Consider the following 25,967-nt stretch of genomic DNA (forward strand, 5'->3'; position numbering starts at 1 on the left):
ACGATTTGTTTCAATGATTTCAGTGTCTGTTGTGACTGCGTAAGCGGCCACTAACTCTCCTGTACTTGTTCTCATACATGACCCATCTACATACAATTTTCAGAGTTTGATTATGGCGTTCCACGAGACCTGCGGCCTCGGGATGCCGGACACAGTGGAATTTCCATTGGTAGCCTAACAAAAGGGAAACGTGTTTCATTAGTTCGGATGAGAACGGCTGGCCGTTATCTGAGTAGACAACACGTGGTAAACCGTACCGTGGGAAAAATTCTCGAACTAACTGTTTGGCAGTAGTCGGGGCGGTGTAATCTGAAACCGGGTATGCTTCTGTCCAACGGGAAAGAGCACAGACAACTACGAGGACATATTTGAATCCTCGACATCGTTCCATCTGGATATAATCCATCTGGAGGACTTCAAAAGCATGATCGGGAGGTTGAAATCCACCCTGCTCTACGGGGATGCTTTTACCTGGATTAAACTGACAACATATCATACAGGTACGAACTTTTTGTTTAGCTGCTGCTCGCAAGTGTTTGTTGAACCAAATGTGTTGAATGCTGTCTAGCATAGCTTTTTCTCCTAGGTGCGCTGGACTATGTATTGTGTTAATGATGACTTGAACCATAGAGTCGGGAAGAAACCATATAGATTTTTCCTTCGTCATCCATCCTTGATCCGTTTGGATCCCTCCTAATTCAGTCCATTTCTTTATTTCTTCTGGTGTAGCATGTGTCTGTATGTCAATTACATCAAGGGCGGGATCCTTAACTGTCATGCAATGTGTTGGTGTCGGAACTATTGTCTTTGTCATGTCAGTTGTGAGAGTCTGATTCTGAGCAGTCTGTTTAGCTGTTCTGTCAGCTAGGTCATTACCCTGAGAAATGATATCGGTAACTTTTGTATGGGCTTTGCATTTCATAATCGATATTGCAGTAGGTAGATGAATCGCGTCTAATAGGGTTTGAATGAGGGGTCCGTGTTGGATGTGGGCACCGTGAGAAGTTAGATAACCTCTCTCTCGCCACAGCACGCCGAAGTCATGGACGACTCCGAATGCATAACGTGAATCTGTGTATATGTTGACTTTCTTATCTTTTGCTTGAGTACAGGCTTGTGTCAGAGCGATGAGCTCTGCTGCTTGAGCTGACAAAGTGTTAATACGATTTGTTTCAATGATTTCAGTGTCTGTTGTGACTGCGTAAGCGGCCACTAACTCTCCTGTACTTGTTCTCATACATGACCCATCTACATACAATTTTCAGAGTTTGATTATGGCGTTCCACGAGACCTGCGGCCTCGGGATGCCGGACACAGTGGAATTTCCATTGGTAGCCTAACAAAAGGGAAACGTGTTTCATTAGTTCGGATGAGAACGGCTGGCCGTTATCTGAGTAGACAACACGTGGTAAACCGTACCGTGGGAAAAATTCTCGAACTAACTGTTTGGCAGTAGTCGGGGCGGTGTAATCTGAAACCGGGTATGCTTCTGTCCAACGGGAAAGAGCACAGACAACTACGAGGACATATTTGAATCCTCGACATCGTTCCATCTGGATATAATCCATCTGGAGGACTTCAAAAGCATGATCGGGAGGTTGAAATCCACCCTGCTCTACGGGGATGCTTTTACCTGGATTAAACTGACAACATATCATACAGGTACGAACTTTTTGTTTAGCTGCTGCTCGCAAGTGTTTGTTGAACCAAATGTGTTGAATGCTGTCTAGCATAGCTTTTTCTCCTAGGTGCGCTGGACTATGTATTGTGTTAATGATGACTTGAACCATAGAGTCGGGAAGAAACCATATAGATTTTTCCTTCGTCATCCATCCTTGATCCGTTTGGATCCCTCCTAATTCAGTCCATTTCTTTATTTCTTCTGGTGTAGCATGTGTCTGTATGTCAATTACATCAAGGGCGGGATCCTTAACTGTCATGCAATGTGTTGGTGTCGGAACTATTGTCTTTGTCATGTCAGTTGTGAGAGTCTGATTCTGAGCAGTCTGTTTAGCTGTTCTGTCAGCTAGGTCATTACCCTGAGAAATGATATCGGTAACTTTTGTATGGGCTTTGCATTTCATAATCGATATTGCAGTAGGTAGATGAATCGCGTCTAATAGGGTTTGAATGAGGGGTCCGTGTTGGATGTGGGCACCGTGAGAAGTTAGATAACCTCTCTCTCGCCACAGCACGCCGAAGTCATGGACGACTCCGAATGCATAACGTGAATCTGTGTATATGTTGACTTTCTTATCTTTTGCTTGAGTACAGGCTTGTGTCAGAGCGATGAGCTCTGCTGCTTGAGCTGACAAAGTGTTAATACGATTTGTTTCAATGATTTCAGTGTCTGTTGTGACTGCGTAAGCGGCCACTAACTCTCCTGTACTTGTTCTCATACATGACCCATCTACATACAATGTCAAGTCTGGATCTGACAAAGGGATATCTGTCAAGTCTTGTCTGGGTTTCGTCGTGATAGTAATAATTTCGACACAATCATGTGCCAATGGATCTGTTCCGCCCACTGGTAACAGTGTGGCAGGATTTAACGTATTACAACGTCTGATTTCTATGTGTGGCTGAAATAATGTTAGTTCGTAACCAGTAAGTCTCGCTATAGTCAAGTGTTGTGTTTGTGTGCGGTTCAAGAGAACCTCTACTGCGTGTGGTACTTGTACTGTCAATTGATGTCCTAACACTATGGCATCGCTTTGTCTGATAGCTAAAGCTGTTGCTGCCACTGATTTCAGGCACGCAGGAAGAGGCTGAGCTACTGGATCTAATGTACTAGAGAAATAAGCACATGGTTTGTGTGATCCTGCTTGTTCCTGAGTGAGTACTGACAAGGCAGTACCTTCGCGTTCTGTAACAAAGAGTGTAAACTGTTTACTGTAACATGGTGTTGCTAAAACAGGTGCTTGGCATAAAGCTTTCTTTAAGCTTTCAAAGGCGTGTGTGTGTTCTTGAGTCCAAGGGAGGACAGTCGATGTGGCTGCCTCCTGTGTTGTTAACTGAATGAGTGGTTTTGCTAGAAATGCATATTGAGGGATCCACTGCCTACAGTATGAAGTGAGGCCTATGAAAGCCCGTACCTCTTTTTGTGTCTTGGGTGGTGGCATGTTAGCGATTAACTGGATGCGGTCAGGTGTAATCTGCCTTCCCTCCTTGGACAGCGAGTGCCCAAGGTAAACAACTCGCTGGACACAGAATTGCAGCTTAGAAGGGGACACCTTGTGTCCCTTGTTAGCCAAAAATTTTAAAACCGTCAGTGACGCTTTTTCACATTCAGGTTCGCTTCGAGCGGTGATCAGCAGATCATCGACATATTGAAGCAAGGCAGTGTTAACTGGCATGTGGATACTGTCAAATTCTCGTTTCAGTGCTTGGCTATAGATGCTGGGGCTTTCTGTAAATCCTTGAGGTGCGCGTGTGAATTTAAAACTTCGTCCATTTAAACTGAATCCGAACAAATATTGACTTTCCGGATCGATTGGGACACTAAAGAAAGCATTCTTGAGATCAATTACAGTGAAGAACGTTGCTTCTGAGTCAATAGCTGTTAGTAATGAAGAGATATCTGGGACCACAGGGTATTGTGGTACAATACATTTATTTAATTCGCGCAGATCAATAACTAATCGATATACTGGTGGTGCTTTTGGATCCGTTCTTTTAAGAATCGGAATTATCGGGGAATTACATACATTGGAGTCGGTTTCGACAACCACTCCTAGTGTAATGAGCTCGTCAATGATTTGCAGCAAAGCCACAACAGCATCGGGTGGTAATTTGTATTGTCGTATTCGTGGTAGTATTACTCCTGTTTTTAGTGTGACACGATATGGTGTAATATTCATGCGACCAACATCAGTGGGGCCTTGTGCCCATAAATGTGTAGGTAAATTCTGCAGTCGGTGATCCATGTCTCTGGACACGTAGTGACCTTTAAAGTCACGTAAAAATAGTCGTACTCCTTCCGGAGAACAACATATTATAGCTCCTAGAGCTTTCAATGTTTTTATACCTAACAAGTTTTCTGGACATGATTTAGTAAGCAATAAATCTGTAGTACGTGTCAATGGACCAATCGTAAGTGGAAGAGGTTGTGTTACGTCGTTTATTATAGGTTTTCCTGAAAATCCAAGGGAAATATTCTGTGAGCCTGAGAGGGGTGCCCCTGGAACTTCACTGCGTCTTATAGTTGTTCTGCTTGCCCCTGTATCAAGTAAAAACTTTCTGTCTTCCCCTAATAGTTCACTATGTACATAAGGTCCCTCTTGGTCTACAGGAACCTCAATAAGGGGTAAGCCAACTTCCCTCTCTAGGCTATCTCATGAGTATCGCTGATAATCGGGATAATCTGCTTGTGCATACTGATACATCTGTTGTGTTGTTGCTTGTGTTGCAGCAATAGGCTGCGCTTGTGGTGGTGCTACGGTCTGTTGTGGAGCTCCCTGTTGCGGAGCTAGTTGTTGCGGAGCTAACCTAGGTTGTGCATGCTGAGGAATTTGTTGTTGATTCTGATCCTGTCTAGGTGGACGTGGTCTCTCCTGGGTTCTACCTGTAGCAATATTATGTTTCAGGACTGGACAATCGTGTATATAATGACCTTGTTGTTTACAATAGTTGCATGTCCCTTTTGTTGGACCTGCGGAATCACCCTTTTGATGACCATTAACTGGGACTGACTGAGCAACAAGCATTTTCATTTTTGTATCTTTCATACGTCTTTGTTCGTGTTCTTGTTCTTCTTTAATTCTATTGTGGTGATATTGTAACATCTGTAACATCTGTGATGGGGTATTACCTTGCCAGGTACTTTCGAATTTCAATACTCTATTCTTGACTTGCAGCAGAGAATTTTCAACTAATTTTGTCACAAACAGATGCGGATATGACTCACTACTCGCTTTTATGCCACTATTTATACCAAAACATTTTTCAAATCGGGAATAGAAATCACTAGTGTCTTCATCTGGTTTTTGTTTACAGGCTGATATTGCACCCCAGTCCTCCTTTTTCGTAGTTAATAAACGTGGCAGTACCTGCACTAGTAGTCCTGCTAGGGCTGTAGTCTTTTCCCCAAGCCCTGATCCTGCAGCTCGGGCCTTCTCTTCGTTTTCTAATGCTGTCCAATCTATCTTTTGGTCTCCCACCTCCCATTCTTTTTCTTTAAGTTTCTCATAAACACCAGCTGGTAATAGGATTTTTAATATTTTCATAATGTCGGGGTAGGTATACTCTCCCATGAGTAACATGTCCTTTATTTCACGGTGGAAACCTGCTGGATCCTTGTCATGGCTGGGTACTACTTTCTTCATTTCTAATAATTCTAGTTTAGTTATAGGCGTGTACACAAACACGCGTGTAAAGTTATTACCGTCACCTCTGATTGGGTGTACTTCGCGTAACGGGTTCTGTCTATCTATGTGATACATTTTTCTTCCTATGATGGGAACTGGAACGTGTTCTGGGCATACGAAAGTTAAATATTGGTTTCGGAATTCTAGAATCTCTTTAATCAAATCAGTACCTGACCCTCTCCATATATTCGTGAGTAGTTCTGTCAATATGTCAGGTAAGGGTCCTGGATCGGAGTGTTGGCTTTTATATAATATAAGGAGGTGTTGAATCATGTATATACTAGCTAAACGCTGTTCGTATGGGTCAAGATTCAGAAACGTGTGCGCAAGTACATCATCATTGTAGTCACTGGGACTGTTGGCCCATTGTACTGCTGACCTAGCTAATTCTTGTTCGTCCATGGAATCGAGCACATGGTACCCTCTTCGATCTCGGAGTAATTTATCAACGGCTTGGAATAGATGTTCAGGGGATTTTGTATTTAACATAGGATTTGGAAAATGCCTATTATATTCTGGACGTATTGGACGTATCTGATCATTAAAGCCTCTAGTATTATTATGGGGTCTTCCTCTACCTACATAAGCTATTGTTTCGACTTGTTCTGATTCTTGCTCCTCCTCCTCTTCTGATTCTACTCTGTCTGTTTCTCGTCTTTCTTTATGTATTCGTTCTACTTCCTTGCGGATCTTTCGACTCATGGCGATTATACATGCCTGTCTATCGTGTTTCTCTTCTGATATGTTCTGACCCCATTTGACAAGTCTTTGCATGGTATCATGATCTGCCCCGGGCCTGTCTTGATTCCTAATTACACAATTTATGAAAAAACGTAGTAGTTGTCTTTGGACATCCACTTTCTGATATTCCATAGCTTCGTTAATACTTTCTGGACCTCGCCCTGTTTGGACAAAGCGATATATTTCGTCTAGGTGTTCACCCATTCCTGGTATCGTCATTAAATATAATGTAGCTCGTCTTATACGCAGTGATGATATGAGCAATTTATCCTGTCTACCTGGTACTGGGTCGTATCTACAATCCACAAGCTGTTCTTTAAACATGTCGGATGTCGCTAATTGGGGTGTACGTTGGAGTGCTAAATCTCTAAGGGTCTGTTTATTTCGCGGCGGGGTGGCAAACATGTCTGTCGTACCTCCGGTAGCACCGTCTGAAGCGCTGGGCACGAAAGGATTCGTTGGACGTAGGATAGAGATTGTGGATGCGGGAAAGACTGTAGAAACGGACGGACCTGTGGGAACTTGTGTAGGAGTTTGTAGTTGCGGAGATACAGACGGATGCTCTTGGTGTTGAACACCATCGGCAAGCGGTATGTGCGGTATGGCATTAGCATACTCGGGAGCTACGTCATCTAAATAGGAGGAAAGGAAAACGTCCTTTGCTGTTTTGGGATGTGTTTTTATCGGGAGCAATGGAGGAGTTAAATCTTTTGGTATTTCCGGGGTAGCCTTAGGTAACCCTTCGGCCAGAAGAGGATACATACCATTCATAAGAGCGTTTCTTTGTCTATCTATTTGTTCTGAGTTTACTCGGGTACCTTCCTCAAGTAATAGATTTTCTCGGGTTTTATTTGAATTCTCTCTACCTTTCTCTTCCTGTCTGAGTGCTTTTTCTGTACGTCTGTATGATTCTTTACGCCATAATTCAATGGCATCTTTCTGTGACTGTCTGGCTTTCTTTTTCCATAATTCTTCTTCTACTCTCATGATGCAATCTGCATCCCAGGTCCCTGCTGCGGGCCATCTCTGACTCTCTGGTAATTCTTTGGTGTAGTCCACCCATAAATCAAGAAATAATACGGCATCTAGGCCATGCTTATGATACATAAAGTATCCTGGAGTGTCCCTAGGTGGAATGGGAACAGCTTCTTCGAGTACCCCTTTTCTGGTTTTGATCTGTCTTAGTTTCGAAAAGAGCGGCATTTTTAGATCTTATTATTAGAACACACTTAATACAATAAACACAATAATGAACAGTCATTCACACCACAATGTATAGAACGTATTTAAACATTTAACATTTAACAGTTTTAACGAACAATGATAACTAATAGAAAACTAGTTACTGACATAATACTAACACTAGAGAATACTGAATTTATATGCAAGACATACTATATATACTGCTAAACAGTACAGATACACTGCTGAAACAGTGCAGACCGGATTTGTGTACCCAAACCCGTCTTGACCGGCACAGACTATGTGCACGTTAAATGCCTCCCCGGTAATGGTACTCACCGGGTAGCTCGGAACGGAAGGCCTCGGAACGGAACTGAAACTGGACCGGACTGGACTCGACTTGACTGGACTCGGAACTTCGGAACCTGGTGGGCCTCTGTATACCTCGGATCTTGCTCTCTCAGCTAGGCTCTGGTCGGGATACTTCGCACTTCTCACCGCCTCGTCTGGGTGTTGATCGCAGCCTCAGTTTCCCCCGCTTGGCCGGAGGGAGATACAGGAAATCCTGCAGGTACGCGTTTTTGTCCGTTCAGCTGTGGCAGGAGACCGGGCCTGCAACGCACCGCCGGCGCGTGAGATGAGAAAGTGTCCCTATTCGGGCGCCAATTTATGTGGTAAATATTTAATTACCGGTACTATTTTTTAAGCGGTAAAGTCTATTAAGAATAACTCAGTAAATATAAGAGGCAGAATCCGTGGTATTAGAGGTTTTAAAAGGCTTTATTCCTATACAAAGGAACACAATTCGAATTGTGGGCCTTCTATTCCATCACCACGAAAGTTCAGGAAGGAAGGGGCATACATTATTGACAGGTAATCACTTTTATAAGAATTACATTATAGTGTAACAGATGCAGGAGGCGTAACAGCTGATAAGAGAGATAAAATATGCATACGTAACCAAAAAAGGCGTAAACATGGGTGTAACTAAAATACGTCATTAAACATGATGTCACAAATGGGTGGATCCATAAGAGAATCCTGCAATGTCAGCAGAAATATTTGGCAGAGATGCGCGCGCAGCCGCATGACGTGTGATTGACGTGCAACTAGAGGGTGAAGGGGACTTGACATTTAGCTCTACATGTGGAGACAGAAGTCTGGGGTTCATGTCAACCTAATCCCAAATCATATCTAATATCCTATGTTTAAAGAACTGTGTTATCCAAAAGGAAAGGTCTCTAGGATAGAATCTATTCTATACTGACTGTTAGTGCGTGTACAAGCGTCTAAGTGTCTACATGAGATGCGAGGGGGTAGGAATATTCCATGGTAACGGGGCTATGAATTACTTGCATGAGGACAGCGAGGCCTGGCCCCTTGCACGGTAGCTGGAGGAATGTTTACCTAAACTACTAGACAGGAATGCATCGGATGAGGAGCGAAGCAGATAATCTTGAAGGTGAAATACAGTTTTTGGCAGGCAACAGGCTGGTTCAGGCACCGTTAGCCGCGCAGGGAGTAGGACAAAGTTCATGGATACAGATGCAGGCTCGGACTGGAGCTTTCAGAGGCAGAAGGCAGGAAAAGGCTCGATGACAGAATTCAGGGCCTACTCGCCTGAATCTGTAAAATGTGGAAAGTGAACCACATAAAGTCGGTGGCCTTTCATACTTAGGAATGGAATATCTGACCCATTCATGGCGGATCTGAAAGAGGACATGTTGACGGTGGACGCACATATATTTGCGTCTTCGAAACTGGAGCAGGAGGGAACATACATGTACTTATAGCATGTACATGGAGCCGTTGGGGTCTACGATAGGGGACATAACTGATCACAAAATTCATATTTCCTCAGGGCAAATGAGTGGGAGGCATTGAAATGTTTAATAAGAGTGGTGTGCCTGAGCAAGGTTTACAGGGTGAAGAAACAACTCCAGCAGGAACTGTCACACTGGGAGGGAGGATTAGCAGAGGTACAATGAAAGGGGGGACCTTTCTGGACGCTCACCAGAAGTTGTTGGATGTGCGGCGTCACATTGAAGAAATATGGGACTGATTGGATAAATACACTGAAAACCTACCAACAAGGATTAAATAGGGAGTGGGACAAACCCAGCTGACGGCTTACTTGGATACCGAGGAGGGTGGCGGAGACTCCACCGGTGTGCAACTTGGAACATCCGGACAGTACAGCCACAATTACACAAAGGGCCATAAATGAAGTGTTCGCTGACCATCTGGGGGAGTATGAGGAGGTGCCTGTTGTTGAACCAGATAGTATCCGGAGATATGTGTTGAGAGTGGGGGTCCTTAGGGTTCCAGAGGCCTTCAGTGGGTTACTTGAGGCTGCCCTTACACTAGAGGAGCTACTGGAAGCCCTGCACCCAATGCCCAGTGGCAAAGCCCTGGGGGTTGGGTTCCCAGCAGAATTGTATCGTCTTTCTGGGTCAGCTTACACACAAACTTGTGGAGGTGTACAATGAGACGTGACAGGTGAGATCTCTACCATCGACCATGCAAGAGCGTGTGATTTGTATGGTACCCTAGCCGGGCGGAGAAATGGTGAATCCAGCCTTTTATAGACCCTTAACTATAGTTAATTCAGACACCAAATTCCTCTGTAAGGTGTTGGCTAACAGACAACAATTCGTGATAGGAGAGTTTGTGCATGAAGACCCATGTGGGTTCATTCCGGGCCAAAGTACTGCCATGAATTTGAGGAGACTCGCTCATATGCTGCACTCAGTGCTGGACCGAGATGAAGAGGTCATGCTGGTTGTTGTAGATCTCAAGAAGGCATTTGGCACATTGGGGTGGGCTTATCTGATGACAGTCTTCCTGCAGATGGGATTCGGTCCAAAGTTCTGTGGCTGGGTGCAATTGCTCTAAACCGTGCAGGTGCAGATGAGTGGTGTGGTGTTGGGAGCCTGGAATGTGGAATGAGACAGGGATGCCCGTTCTCCCCACTTCTGGTTTGCCTGGCACTACAGCCCTTGGCACCCTGACTCAAGAGTTATTTGCATGACCGGGGGATCACACCTGGGAAGCCAACACAATTGGTGTCCCTGTACACTCATCAAGCTCTCTTCTATTTGAGGGAGCCTGGGTCTTTCTGTCTCACCTTTTACGCCTGCTGGAGGAGTTTGGGAAGACATCTGGGCTTCAGGTTAACAGATATAAACGCCTTTGTTTTTCCCCTGGGGGGGCTGGCTGGGCTTGGGAGGGATAGACTCCTGAACTTAGGGCTCTGGTGGGAAACTGATGCCTTCCGATATGTGGGAATGAAAATTGCCCTCACGGCTGATCGACAATAAACTTATAGCTTAACAATCAGGGATTTGCAGCCCTTTAGACGCATTTGCAGTGACATGACGCTTGCTGAATGGAGTGAGGGGGGCTGTCAATTGCTTGCTGACTTATATCCAGGGGACATATTTATCAGCTTTCAGGATGGGAGAACATATTTGGAGTGGGCCTTCAGCAGTTTTTCCAGTACTCTAAACTGTCTGGGACCCCAAGGGAAATAGCGACACATTTTCCAAGCCCCCCCCCATTACACATATACTGGAAAGCATATTACAGGTTAGTGAGGGACACTACCTGAAAATGCTGATGCACAGGACTTTAAAATCTGATTATCCTAAACCTGACTATGGTGCTAGACGAGGCTGACTAACAGGGAATGGATAAAGATGTGCAAGCTGTTACGGGAGGTGTCCAGAAATGCCCAGATTAAGCTTATACATTTATAATAATTTTCTCCACCACACATATCAGACTCCAAGTGTACTAGCCAATATCTATTCGACTAGGGGGCATATGTATGAAACTCCCGTTTTGCGAATCTCAAATTGCGATATTTTGCGATTTGCAGTTTGAGATTCGCAAATCTGGATGTAAAAAAAAATCGCAAATGTTTAACGATTTCCTAATAATCGCAAAAAAGTCTCAGAAACATTATTTGCGATTTCTTAATTGCGAAATTCGCAAATTGAGAAATCGCAAAAACAGGAATCTGCCTCAAAGGTGCAGCCTGATGACATCACAACCAGGAAGTGGGAGTGATTTCCTGCACCTGCTTACCTGAGCCACACCCAGAGGCTGTTTGGAGAGTGTGAGGAGGCATCCCAGGAGAGAACAAACCCCAATGGAGTCCCAGAAGCAACATGAGGGCAAGGAGGCTGAGAAGAGAAAGAGGAAGCACAAGTTCTCTGACAAGGAGCAGGAGGTCCTCATAGAGGAGATGGTTTGCAGCCATGAGCTCCTCTTTGGGAAAAAGACACTGCGAGTCCCAGAAGCAAGAAAACGAAAGATATGGGTGGAGATACAACAGAAAGGGAATGCTGTGGGTGTAACACATCACACTGTCGAGGAATTGCGCAAGCGATGGTACGATATGCGGCAAAGGTCGAAAGAGAGGGTGGCATCCAGACTCAAGGATGCAAACAAGACCGGGGGAGGACCATCCACAGCAGCACAGCCAACACCCCACGAGGAGCTTGTGGAGTCCACCCTCCTGCCTGAGAGCGTCGGTGGTGTGGCTGACATTGACAGCTCCGACCCTGCATCCAGCAGCCAAGGTAAGATGCATGCCAAAAAAATCTGCACTGATCCCCATCCCATGCACACTTCCCCAAATGCGCAAAATATACACAACAAATGTCATTCCAGTCCAAGTCTTACAGCACACCCAGCAATGCATCATGGAACTTGTAGTAATATGTATGACAGTGTGTCCATGAGACATAGGAAATGTAATGCAACATGTGGGTCGGGGATAAGGGAATAATACAGTGTCAGAAGTTAGCATAGACAAACTGTAGAAACTTTATTGAGTGCAAATTGCAGACAAAGACACAAACTCATGTAGTCCCCTTTACATCCACAGCACAATCCAGGGCACGTGATGACAGTGCAGAGGGAGATGAGCATGAACATCCTGAGGAGCAGCATGACGATGGGGACTCCAGTGATGATACGGAGCACACAACAATCATGCGCAGGAAGCGCACACATGTGCCCCCACTGCCTCCATTGGAGGATGACATACAGGCCACAGGGGAGGACAGTGACAGAAGAGAGAAGAGTCAGGGTGTGTCACACATGCCGAGTCAGGAAACACCAAGGCTGAGCATCCCAGCACTGGAAAGACGCAGGTCAAGGCTCAGGAGCAGCACTGATGCGGACAACACCATATTTTCAGGGCTGGAACACAGCATGCTGCAGGTACAGCGCCTGCAATGTAAATCATTGCGCTCAATCAATAGGCAGCTATGCAGTCTGAACAAAAATCAGCGCAACGTGGGGGAGGAAATCATGGCCCTGGCAGGTGCCATACGTGACCTCTGTGACACCCTGAGGCACAACCAAGACGCCAGTGACAGGACTGCCTGACGTGCCAATGCACGGCTGTGCAATTACACTAAGGCCGTGAACCGCCTCTGCACCACCACCAGCAATCTGACACGTCGCAGCATTACCATGCAGTTGGAAATGTCGCACTGTTGTCAGGACATTGCAAGAGGGCTAGAACAGGTCACCAGTGCAGTGGAGCAAATGCAGACGGCCAACTCAGGTGGCACCGCTCTCATGGTCTCTGGCGAGAGTGAGGACACCTCAAGTAGGAGTAGCATCACACCTGCATTGCCTGGAGCAAGAAGGCGCAGTTCCAGACAGGGTGCAGGACCTAGGAACACCACGGAGGGCACTCAGCCTGGAACCCAAACAGCACCAATGCGTCACCGAAGGAAGTGAACTGTTCAGTGACAATTTAGCATCAATGGGTGATGTAACCTAACAATGCATATAGAACACTTACTTGTGCCGTACCTGCACTGTGTGCATAACATGTGCTGGGTACAGCAACAATGAATGCTTGAGAAGTGTGAATAAACACAGCACACATTAGAATCATTTTTTGTCTCATGTCATCATTACTCACCTAGAAGTAGTTTTGTGTGATCTCAGTCCGTCTCAGGCGTCCAGCAGCTGCCCCAACTCCTGATGCTGGTCTGCCAGGGGTAGCAGGGCAATCCTCATCCGATGTGTCTGTATCGGTCACATCAATTGTGGTGCCTTTCCTCATAGCCATGTTCTGGAGCATTGCACAGCTTGCCACGATTTTACAACAGATTAAACAATTGAACTGCTGATACTGCACTACGTCTTCAAACTCTATATAATTTAAGAGGACACATTTTGAAAATTGAACAAAAAGTGTCAAAGGCTTTTATTTTGCTTGAATGAATCAATATTTAATAATATGTTTTTAGAATTTTTTTTTATATATAGACCTTCCTATTGCCGAAGCAAGTTTGTTTTAGAAAAAGAATCACAAAACACAAAATACTTTGCAATATTTACACCACAACAATTGTTCACTCACTACTAACAAACCATTCATACATCCATGCATTCTAATCCACTCATACACTCACACAGGCTTGTTGATCAGAAATCAACACAAAGGGAAAAACGTATTTTTGCACTTTTTCTGTTAGAATCACAGAAATAGATTGTTCAAAAAAACAAGCATATTTATAAACCGTTCTTATTTAGAAATGTTTAAGTTTCTTGTGGTCATTATACAAGGTCTACGCGTTTCGAGACCCCTGGTTAGCTGGGCCTCTCATCAGGACCTTGGTTTAGATGGAGACGAGCGGTTTGAAAATGGAGAGCAACTTTGTTGCGTAGAGGGCGGAAGGGGGACGAGTTGAAGTAGTCCTCAATTGGATGCTTGTGCAACGGCCTGCAGACGAAATCGACTGATTAATGTGGACAGAATCGGAAGAAACCATCAGACTTATGCAGCTCCGATGATAATTCAAGACGGCGACTATACGAGCATCCATAAATATACGGAGATAAGAGACACGCCCCTAACAGGCCATTGCACAAGCATCCAATTGAGGACTACTTCAACTCGTCCCCCTTCCGCCCTCTATGCAACAAAGTTGCTCTCCATTTTCAAACCGCTCGTCTCCATCTAAGCCAAGGTCCTGATGAGAGGCCCAGCTAACCAGGGGTCTCGAAACGCGTAGACCTTGTATAATGACCACAAGAAACTTAAACATTTCTAAATAAGAACGGTTTATAGATATGCTTGTTTTTTTGAACAATCTATTTCTGTGGTTCTAACAGAAAAAGTGCAAAAATCCGTTTTTCCCTTTGTGTTGATTTCTGATCAACAAGCCTGTGTGAGTGTATGAGTGGATTAGAATGCATGGATGTATGAATGGTTTGTTAGTAGTGAGTGAACAATTGTTGTGGTGTAAATATTGCAAAGTATTTTGTGTTTTGTGATTCTTTTTCTAAAACAAACTTGCTTCGGCAATAGGAAGGTCTATATATAAAAAAAAATTCTAAAAACATATTATTAAATATTGATTCATTCAAGCAAAATAAAAGTCTTTGACACTTTTTGTTCAATTTTCAAAATGTGTCCTCTTAAATTATATAGAGTTTGAAGACGTAGTGCAGTATCAGCAGTTCAATTGTTTAATCTAATAGAGGCTCAGCTCTACTGCTCTCAGCCTACCTCCAGCATTGTTCACGATTTTACAACAGGTCTCAGGGCTGTATTGCAGTGCACCTCCACTTTTATGCAGGCACCGGAACCGGCTCTTTAGGATTCCAAACGTACGCTCAATGACACAGCGTGTAGATCACTGTGACCTGTTGTATCTCCTCTCACTTGCATTGGCTGGATCCAGATACGGGGTCAGGATGAAGTCCCGCACTGCATAGGCACTGTCACCTGCAGGGATAGACACAATAGGTAAGTAAATGTCCCCACCCTCCAGTGATGTAGTGGATGAATGGATGTGTGCCATGTATTTACCTAGCAGGTATCCCTCCCCAAACTCTCCAGCACTCAGACGTCTGTGTATTCCACTGTGTCTAAAGATGAAAGAGTCATGTGTACTGCCAGGGTATTTGGGTACAATGTCATTGATGATATACTTTGCGTTGCACACAATCTGTATATTCAGGGAATGGTAGCATTTACGGTTTCTGTAGACATATTCAGTTGCTGATGGGGGTGTGATGGCCACATGGGTCCCATCGATGCAGCCAATGACGTGGGGAAACGTTCAATCTGGTAGAAGTCAAGTTTTGTTTGCTGTAATGCCTGTTGGGTGGTGGGGAAGTATATGTGATGTGATAGCCTCTGTAGCATTGCATCTAGAAATGCATGGAAAAAGCGCGAAAGGGCACTCTGTGACACCCCGCCAACCTCCGCTATGACCGCTTGAAAACTCCCTGACGCCAGGAGGTGCAGGGAACACAGGACCTGCACATGTGTGGGAATTGTTTGTGTCCTGCGTGTAGGGTGTTCCAAATAGGGTTTCAGCTCCTCAATCAGGTCCAATATGGTCTGTGGGTGCAGCCTGTACTTGTCATGGATGTCCTCTTCAGTCTGCTGGAACAGAGTGATGCGCAGCCTGAATATACGTTCCTGTCTCATTCTCCTCTGTGCAAGAGCCTCAATACGCAGCCTCCTGGCTATCACAAACAGTGCTGCCATTGTGGAAGGTTCTGTTGCATTGTGGGGTGGTTTAAGTACCTTGCACCTGTTTACCACCTGCATGCACTTGGTGTTAATTGCGATTTCTTATTTTGCGAATTTCACAATTTCGCAATTAGCGATTTTTCCATGCATGTCCTTGCGATTTCTTAGTTTGCGATATCCTTTTTGCGATTTTCGCAAATTGAGAATATTGCAAACTAGGAATTCGCAAGGATATTCGCAAATTTGGATTTTTGCAGCCTAAGAAATCGCAAATTTAACGGTTTCTTATGTTGCACTGGGTATGTGTGTCATACATATGAAATAGCGACATTTTATTTGCAAACGCTGTTTTTTGCGATTCGCAGCATTTGCGACTAAAATTTGGTTTCATACATATGCCCCTAGATCACCAAACTGATCCCAATGTGGGTCAGAAAGGGCGACATTCCTCCTTATGGCTTGCTACGGTCCAAATGTCTTGGAATCTAGGTATAGGGTGAGGGAGGTGGTTCAAGCAGTGGTGTGGCTTCTGCTGCCCTTATAGCCTTGTCAACTCAGCTGGCCCTGCACCTGTTGAAATGGCGAATTGCCATGTGATGGTTGGGAATACGGCAACCCAGTGTGGAGTTGTGGATGCAGGGCACACTGGAGTGGTCCATGGCAGATGAAATACATATAAAAATTACTAGCATTACTTAATAATTTGGGGTGCCTTTATGGCAGATTGTGCAGAGAGAGGGAGTACTGAGGGGCATGAAGACACAAAATTTGCATTGAGTATGAAGAAGATGAAAATGTGATCTGTGCATTTATAACCTGTGATTAGTAGTGGAAGATTCAATTGTTTTACGTGCACCACATATGGCTGATGTCTATTACTAACTAAGGCTATCTATATGCCGAATAGGAAGGTTGGCAGTGGTAGGGAGAGATGGGGGCAGAGGGGATAAATGGAATCCTGTGTTAAATTGTATTATATATCTCTCTTCAAATCGGAGGGTTTTTGTTTGGATTTTTACATGCTTCCCAGTCGCGTGCTATGGAGGCCCCGTTCCACTAAAGAGGCCGGCGCATTACTGGGTCAGCTGTTGCAGCGTTTGTTTTTCACCAAGGTATTGGTAGCTTCAGCCCACCTCGGAGTGCAGATTAAGGAAAGGGCTGCTGCCTGGAGCAGCTCGTCACTGTACGAGAAGCTGAGTATCACTGTATCTCGACTCACAGCCCGCCTGTCATCTGCATGAGGGGCTGGAACGTTGAAGGGGACTCGAGGAAGCCTGAGGACTACAATTTTAATCCATGGCCATCCAACTGGATATGTCACACCCTCCCTAGTTAGCAGTTGTCAATTTGGGCTGGACATATTTTTAACTTCCCCCGTGCAACAACCCTCCCGTTATGATGAACTCTGGGAACTGTAGTCTATTACAGCAACTACAGAGGGTGTGTCATCGTGTGATCACGGGGGTGAAAACTTCAACCAATGGGAGTTCTTTCCAGCATTTAAAGGTGTGGGTGGAGTAATGCTGGGATTTCTATGGCATGTGAGGAAGGCGATTACTCGCCGAAATGCATTATGCCTGTTGCCCTATTAAAGACTTCCAAGATAATCCCCGGTGTGGCCTCCAACTTCTCTTCAAATTGGAGGGGTTTTGTTTGGATTTTTACACGCTTCCCAGTCACGTGTTATGGAGGCCCCGTTCCACTAAAGAGGCCAGAGCATTACAGGGTCAGCTGTTGCAGCGTTTGTTTTTCACCAAGGTATTGGTAGCTTCGGCCCGCCTCCGAGTGCAGATTAAGGAAAGGGCTGCTGCCTGGAGCAGCTCGTCACTGTATGAGGAGCTGAGAATCACTGTATCTCGACTCACAGCCCGTCCGTCATCTGCATGAGGGACTGGAACGTTGAAGGGGACTCGAGGAAGCCTGAGGACTACAATTGTAATCCATGGCCATCCATCTGGATATGTCACACCCTCCCTGGTTAGCAGTTTTCAATTTGGGCTGGACATATTTTTAGCTTCCCCTGCGCAACAACCCTCCCGTTATGATGAACTCTGGGAACTGTAGTCTATTACAGCAACTACAGAGGGTGTGTCATCGTGTGATCACGGGGGTGAAAGCTTCAACCAATGGGAGTTCTTTCCAGCATTTAAAGGTGTGGGTGGAGTAGTGCCAGGATTCCTATGGCATCTGAGGAAGGCGATTACTCGCCGAAATGCATTATGCCTGTTGCCCTATTAAAGACTTCCAAGATATTCCCCGGTGTGGCCTCCAACTTCTCTTCAAATCGGAGGGGTTTTGTTTGTAATATATATATATATATATATATATATATATATATTAGTTCAGGTTGAGAAAGGCAGCTTGTCTGCCGAAACGCGTTCCTGTTTATCCATAGCCTGATGTAATCTACGCAATAAACGAGAGAACTCCCATGCTGACGAGTGCTCTTGCCTTAATCAGATTAGGTTGGGGATTATTTCTTGTATATATATATAAGCACTATATCACTTTAAAAATGCAATGGCGGGGGCGTGGCCAAGATGGCGGGGTGAGCGGACGCTTCCTCCCGTAGCTCCTCCGGCCCGGCCAAGCTAAAGCCCTTTTCTTATGCTTCTCTCCCCCCGCTGAGGCTCAGCGCGGGAGAGGAGCGTGGCGGAACATCAGGGGCATACACCGGTGCTGTTTTTGTCCGGATCGCCCCGGGGGAACCCCCCCAAAAGTTCGCCCGAGATCAAGGGACGACGGCGGCGAGCCCGAGGGGCGGAGCGTATTGAAGAGCTGTCCGGGCGCCTCGGTTGGGCCTGGTGCTGAAAGTTGCGGTTTGGAGGGGATCTGGCCCGCCGCTTGACGGTGATTGAAGGAGCCTGGCAGGAAGGGGCCCGACGGTGTGGACGGCTTAGGACGGGTGCCCTGGCACTCGGGCGGGTGATGGCGACACCTTGCATTGCGGAAGCCCTGACCCCTAGCCGAGGCACGGCGGACTCTCTGATGGGGTCGGACCATCTGGCCCCCTGTGCGTGACAATCAGGGGCCGGGGGTGGAACTTATTTTACGGCGGGGTGCCTCGGAGGCCCCGGAGGTGTCGCCGGGCCTAGTCGTTTTGGCTGGCTCCGACCGGCCGCCATTTTGTCCCCGAAGGAGCAGTGGTGGCGGTTTCCGCTGAAGTCCTGGCTGCTGGCGGCGGGCGACCTCCCGCTATTGCTGGACTGACTACCGGAGGGATGAGCTGTTGGGACCCCTCCGCTGCGGCCCCCTTGGTTGTCTCACGCTAGCTCTTGCGGCTGCCGGTGACCGGACTAGGCCGCCATTTTGTCACCTGTGACGCAGCGACCTCACTTGTGGGGGATACCCGGGCCGAGTGCTAGCCGGCGGCTGAGCTTCCCTGGGGCACCTGGTCCAGTGCCCGACTGTGGAGCTGGCGATGTCTGGAAAAGGAGGCCCGAAGAAAGGGGACCGTACTCTGCCGGACATGCTTGGCAGGGCCCAGCACTTGCGGGACAGGGCACAGCCCTCACCGGGGCCCTCCCGGGCTCCGGCAGATGTGACTGGAGGGGAGCCACCCGTCACGAGAGCCTTTATGGAGGAACTGTTTAGCTCCCTCAGGGAGGACTTCCAGACACTGAAGCGGGAGGTGGCCAGCGAGGTTCGAGAAGTGCGCAGAGAGGTGGAGGGCCTAGGTGAGCGTGTGGAAGCGGCGGAGACGGAGGGCCAACAGCGAGCGGAGGAGATAGTCCATCTCCAGCAGGACGTTCTTCGCCTCCGGGAACAGTGTGTGGAGCTCCAGGCCCACTCTGAGGACCTTGAGAACAGATCTCGGAGGAACAACATCCGAGTGCGGGGCGTGCCGACTGCGGATGAGGGGTCCGATCTGGGGGGCTACCTGCGGGCCCTGTTCCGAGAGATCCTGGGGGAGGCCACGGACTTTCCCATCAGCATCGACAGGGCGCATAGGGTTGGCCGTCAGCGCCAGCCATCAGCACCCCCCCCGGACATTCTGGCCTTCCTGCCCGACTTTCCACTAAAGGAGCGTATCATGGCTGAAGCCCGCAGGAAACAGCCCCTGACCTCTCGGGATCGGCCAGTGGCGCTTTACCAGGACCTCTCCGCCATCACTCTGCAGAAACGCAGGTCCTTTAGGATTGCCACTGACTTTTTGCGCGAGCATGAGACGCCGTACTCTTGGGGTCACCCCTTCCGCCTGATTTTTCGGTGGAACGGAGTATTACACCAGCTACGCTCCTTGCAAGACATTTGTGGTGTCCTGGGGCTCACGGCAGCGGAGGAGGAGGGAGCTACGCCGTCGTGGAGGTCCTCGGAGGGACGGAATCGGCGGAGGTCAACGAGGCGGCGTTCAGCGACCAGCGCAGGGCGCCCGGACTCCCCTACCATTAGGGCGGACAGGGCTGACGCCCTGAGGGCGGCGGCCGGGGACTCAACCGGCTCCTCTAGCGTGGCCTTGACGGCCTAACACGCACTCCGGGGGGAGATGTCTTTAGCTTCTTAACATGCTTGGCACGGGGCGGGGGGGTTGGGGGGAGCGGGGGGAGGTGAGTGGCTGGACGTCCACTTTGCTCTTTTCTACGGACTTGCCCTTTGGGGCTTGACTGAGACTATGGGGTGTTTGAGTTTGGGGATGGCTAGTTGCCGAGGTTGGGTTCTGGGTGGGGGAGGGGGTTGTTTTGGGGTTGGGAAGGTCCCGTCCGATGCTGTCTATGCCCGCTTTGTTTTGGCTTGTCCCGCGCTGCGGCCCCGCGCGTCCCGCCCGCTGATTCCCTACCCATTGCATGGCGCTCCCGATCCCTGTGAGGAATGCCGGGCCTAAAGGTAGTGACCCTTAATGTTCAGGGTCTGAATAACCCGGTGAAGCGCAGAGCGATCCTGTCGTTGCTGGAGGGGACGCAGGCGGACATTTGCCTTTTGCAGGAGACACACTTATTGCCCCGAGATTGCCATAGGATGCGCTCAGCTAAGTTCCCCACCCAGTTCTTTTCCTCGGCAGCGAACAAGACAGCGGGGGTGGCCATTCTCCTAGCGAGCTCCTTTCGGGGGGAGGTGTTGCATAAGTGTGCTGAACAGAAGGGGAGGCTCCTTGCGTATCGCATGCGCCTGGGAGGCACAGCATTTACAGTTGGCTCCGTTTATAGCCCAAACGAGCATCAAGAGCGCTTCCTAGATTCCGCGCTGGTGGATGTCACTGCTTCCCCAGACCGACACATTATCTTGGGCGGAGACCTCAACATTGTCTTTGACTCTGGGATGGACAGATCGGCCCAGCGCTTTCTGCAGACGGGGGAGCTGTCCCAGGATGGGAAGGCCCGGATTGCGGAAATGGACTTGCATGATCTCTGGCGCTCCCTGCACCCCACGGATAGGGACTACTCTTTCTTCTCGCACGCACACCGCACCTACTCACGGCTGGACTACCTCCTGGTGAGTGGACCGATGCGTGCCGCTGCCACGGCGGCGGACATCGGGGTCCTGTCCCTGTCTGACCACTCTCCAGTCACCGGCGTTTTCCGGTGGCCGGCGGCCTCCCCCTCTCGGGGGGCGTGGCGCCTCCGGGACACACTTCTACACAAAAAATCGGTGGTACAACGCGTCGGGGAGGTCATACGGGACTATCTCACTCACAACAGCAACACTGACACTTCGCAGGCGACACAGTGGGCGGCACTGAAGGCCGTCTTACGGGGGGAATTCATCTCTATCTCTGCAGCCGAGAATAAAGAGCGGCAACTGAAGAGGGATGAGTTGACAGCCCAAGTCCGGGAGCTTGAGCAGGTCCACCGCCGTACGGGAGCGCCGAGGGTATGGAGGCAGTTGCAGGCAGCGAGGAAGCTCCTCTCGGCTCTGGATCTTGATAGGGCGGAGTACGCCGCCTTACGCTTGAAACATGCCTACTACACTGGGGGGGACAGATGTGGCAAGCTCCTAGCACACCGGCTCCGGGTCGCGCAACAGCGCAGCGTGGTGAAAGAACTGGTGGGTGCGGACGGGGGGGTTGTCTCCGGGGACGCGGAGGTAGCGGAGACTTTCCGCGGCTTCTACGAGGCGCTGTATGCTGAGGAGCCCTCCTCGCCACGGGATGCCGATGGCTATTTGGAGTCGGTGACCCTCCCGGTACTGGACCCGGCTCAGGCTGACCACCTGGAGCGGGACATCCATGTGGAGGAGGTGATTTCGGCTATCGCGCGGCTGAAACATGGCAAGGCCCCAGGCCCGGACGGGTACACGTCGCTATTCTACAAGACTTTTTGCACGACCGTGGCCCCTGTCCTTACGCGGCTGTTTAACTCCTTCTCCGAACCGGGAGCCATCCCTCCGGATCTCCTGAGGGCGACGGTCGCGGTAATCCCGAAGCCTGGGAAGGACCGGGCCCTCTGCGGCTCGTACCGGCCCATCTCGCTCCTAAATGTCGACCTCAAGTTGTACACGGGGATTCTCGCATCCAGGCTGGGTCCACACCTCCCCGACTTGGTGGAGGCGGACCAGGCTGGTTTTGTGCCCGGTAGACAGACGGTTGACAACACCAAGAGAGTGGCGCATGTTCTGGAGAAGGCCTCAAGGATCTCGGGGGAGCGGATGTTGTTGTCCGTTGATGCGGAGAAGGCCTTCGACAGAGTTCACTGGCCGTATCTTGAGCGGGTCCTCACAAAACTGGGAATCGGCGATAAGTTCCGCACCATGGTATTTAATTGCTATAAGCATCCTTCAGCGTCGGTGCGGGTAAACGGGTGTAGCTCTGGTGGCTTCGCCATCGAGCGCGGCACGCGGCAGGGCTGCCCTCTCTCGCCGCTCCTGTTCGCCCTCTACATGGAGCCGTTTGCTCAGAGGATCCGTAATAATCCGGATGCTGTCGGGGTCCGGATGGGCCGGTACGTCCACACCGTCAGTCTCTACGCGGATGATGTCCTGCTGACTTTGGATGAACCTAGGAGGTCGCTACCTGCTTGCCTCCGAGAGTTGGACGCCTTCGCGGGGGTGGCCGGCTTCAAAATGAATATGAGCAAGTCGATGGCATTAGACGTGTCCCTGGCTGCGGACACCAGGAGGGATCTTCAACGGCTCTTCCCCATGCAGTGGTCCTCGTCCACGGTGCCGTATCTGGGGATTTTGCTGGCGCCTACATTATCGGAGATGGTTACGGCCAATTATGCCTCCCTCAGCAGGAAGATCAAGGACGAGCTTGGCCGATGGAATAAAGGCCTGCTGTCCTGGCTGGGGCGAATCGCGGCGGTCAAAATGACGGTGCTGCCCCAGATACTATATCTTTTCCGAGCCCTTCCGCTCCAGCCCCCGGTGGGCTGGATCCGACAAATGCAGGCTGACATCTCCCGCTTTGTCTGGCAGGGCCGCAGGCCACGCATGAAGAGAGTCCTCTCCACGCTCGCTCCGGAAGCGGGGGGTCTCGGCATTCCGGACCTCCGTAAGTACTTTCAGGCGGCACAGCTTCGCTATCTGGTGGAGTGGAGCAGGTGGGAGTCCGACAAACATTGGCTTTTTCAAGACCAGGCAGTGGCGGGCCGCACCTTACAAGAGGTCCCATTCTTGCGCCGCACGCACCGCCCCCCTAATCTTTACGCCTCCTTTGTTACGCGGGTCCCCCTGCGTGTGTGGGACGCGGTCTGCGAAACCCGGGGCCTCACCACCTTCCCCTCGCCGCTCTCGCCCATTGCGGGCAACCCGGACTTCTCCCCAGGGATGGAGCCGGGGGTTTTCTCCCACTGGGTACGGGCGGGCTGCAGGGCACTCTTCCAGATCTATGGTCCGGAAGGCGTGGTTCCTTTTCAGCAACTCCGCCAGGAGTTCGGCCTGACGGAGCTGGACAGATTGCGCTACATGCAAGTTCGGCATTGGGCCCTCCAGCCTCAGGTGCGGGCCACCGCTGCCCGTCCAATTACACCGTACGAGCGGTGGTTGGCTACTCGGACCTCCGACGCTAAACTGATCACTGATCTGTATAAACACCTACAACCCCCGCCGTTTCACTACTACAACCCGGGGAGGGAGCGCTGGCACAGGGAATTGGGTAGGACACTCAGCCACAAGGAATGGGACCAAATTGCGTATCGGGCTCGGCACTCTGCATATCACACGGGCCTTACGGAAACATTCACTAAGGTGTCCACATACTGGTACTACACCCCGGAGAGACTGTATGAAATGCATAAACACACTGACAAGGGGTGCTGGCGGAGCTGCGGGCAGGAAGGTACCCTTACACACATTCTATGGGATTGCCCAGTGCTGACCGCCTACTGGAAAGAAGTCTTGGACGAGGTGGATGAGCACTTTGGGATAGAGCTGCCGCGTCTCCCGGCGTATGTCCTGCTGGGCCTCCCCAATGCCCTAATGTATCCACTGAAGTCCCGCAGGGGTAGGCAGATTGCAATAGCGCTGGGGTCTGCGGTTCAGAACATTCTGATCCACTGGCGCACATCCACCGTCCCCTCCATCACCGGTTGGTTGCATAGGCTCTGGCACGTGCTGGGGATGGAGAAGCTGTCGCTTACGGTAGCGGGGGAGATAGACCAATTTGAAGAGCTATGGCAACCCTTTCTAGCGCTGCTGTCCACTGAATTCCGGGAGCTCACCTGCCCGAGGTACCTTAGGCTTCTCAGGCTGAGGCCGCCGGTGACCCCGGCGGACTAGCTTACATGTGAGATGGGGACCCCCGGGGAGGGGGGGGGTGCGGGGCTTCCTGGCTAGGGCTGCTTTGATGCGGGACCATAGGACGGGGGGGAGGGGGGTGGGTTGTTGTTTTGTTACTGGGAGGATGGGGGATGGGAGGGGGGGGGATTGTGTTCTGTTGAGGTGTTGATGGGGGGGATGCTCTTGCTCAGCTTTGGGGTCTCGGATACGCGCGTGGGATTCCACAGCTTGCAATTCTAGCATTCAGTTACTGTGTTCTTCCCTCTGAGCCACCGCGCCACCTATTGCCAACCCTCTGGAGATGCACCCCCTCTTCTTTGACTGTATTCCATGTATCCTGCCTCCTATCCCCCTCCCCCATGGTTTGTTTTGTCTTAATAAAAAGTTTTAAACATAAAAATGCAATGGCTGTAAAAAAACGACACCATGTGATCAAGACTCGAATGAGTTGAAACGCGTTATGGCGGCATCGATGAAATAAAGAAATTGGCATCAAGTTTGTGGTCCGTGTCCGTGTGTAGCAAACAAGGCAGAGACGCTGCGGATTCGTCCATATTTTAACCGGGAGGTTTCACCTGGCTCTACACGGGCCCCCGCTACACCTAAAGGTCGGCAACACAAAAGAAACCACATCCGGAGCCCAGGCAAAGGAAATCGAGAAGTCCAGTGGGACTAGGAGTGTCGGACCCCCCTTCAACGCGGAAACACTGCCACGCCATATGCCGAGCGAAAATCGGTAAAAGCTGGGTCGGAGGACGCGGTGGAACTGAGAGACGCAAGGCAAGGTAGGCGAGTGATAGCGTACTTAAGGGGTTAGCGGTTTGCCATACACGCATACGAGGATTAACAAGCAAAACAGGCTTAAAACCTCGAAACGCGTGTGCTAAATATCGTAATTATGATGTCTGGAGACACGTTAAGAGACAGAGAAGCAGCAGCTTCGGAAATGTTCAGCGATGCAGTTGTTACGAAATTGTTACCACAGACACACAATGAGAGCAGCAAAAAAAATAACAATACCTTGAAGGACAAGTTCAAACAGTTGGAGAAATACATGCGCCCGGAACAAAGTAAATGGTGGGAAACAAAGTCTTTACAAGGATACATTGATGCAGGGCGCATACCTCGTGGATTGAGAATTTTCATAGCTCCTAGTTATGAAAACCCAAACCCAAAAATGATGCAGGAATGGGCACAATGTGACCTAGAATCATCCAAGAATTTAGTTCTGATCTTAATTAAATATGCTGAAATTGATCGTGCTACCCTATTAGAACAAATAGACAAATTAAATGAGGAGATTGGAAATTGCGAGAAAACAGAGACAAATCAAGTACAAATGGAAAGGTTACGTAAAGAAATGATAACACGCCTCAAAAAAGAGGAAGACAAAATAAAAGAACGAAAAGCCTACAAGTTTATAAGAGATAAAAATGATTATGAATTGGGGCAGATCTTTACCTTTTCAAGAAAATACGATGCAATACGACGCACCAAAGCATACACAA

This window comes from Triturus cristatus, chromosome 10, assembly GCF_964204655.1.
Source record: "Triturus cristatus chromosome 10, aTriCri1.1, whole genome shotgun sequence".
NCBI classification, from domain to species: Eukaryota; Metazoa; Chordata; class Amphibia; order Caudata; family Salamandridae; genus Triturus; species Triturus cristatus.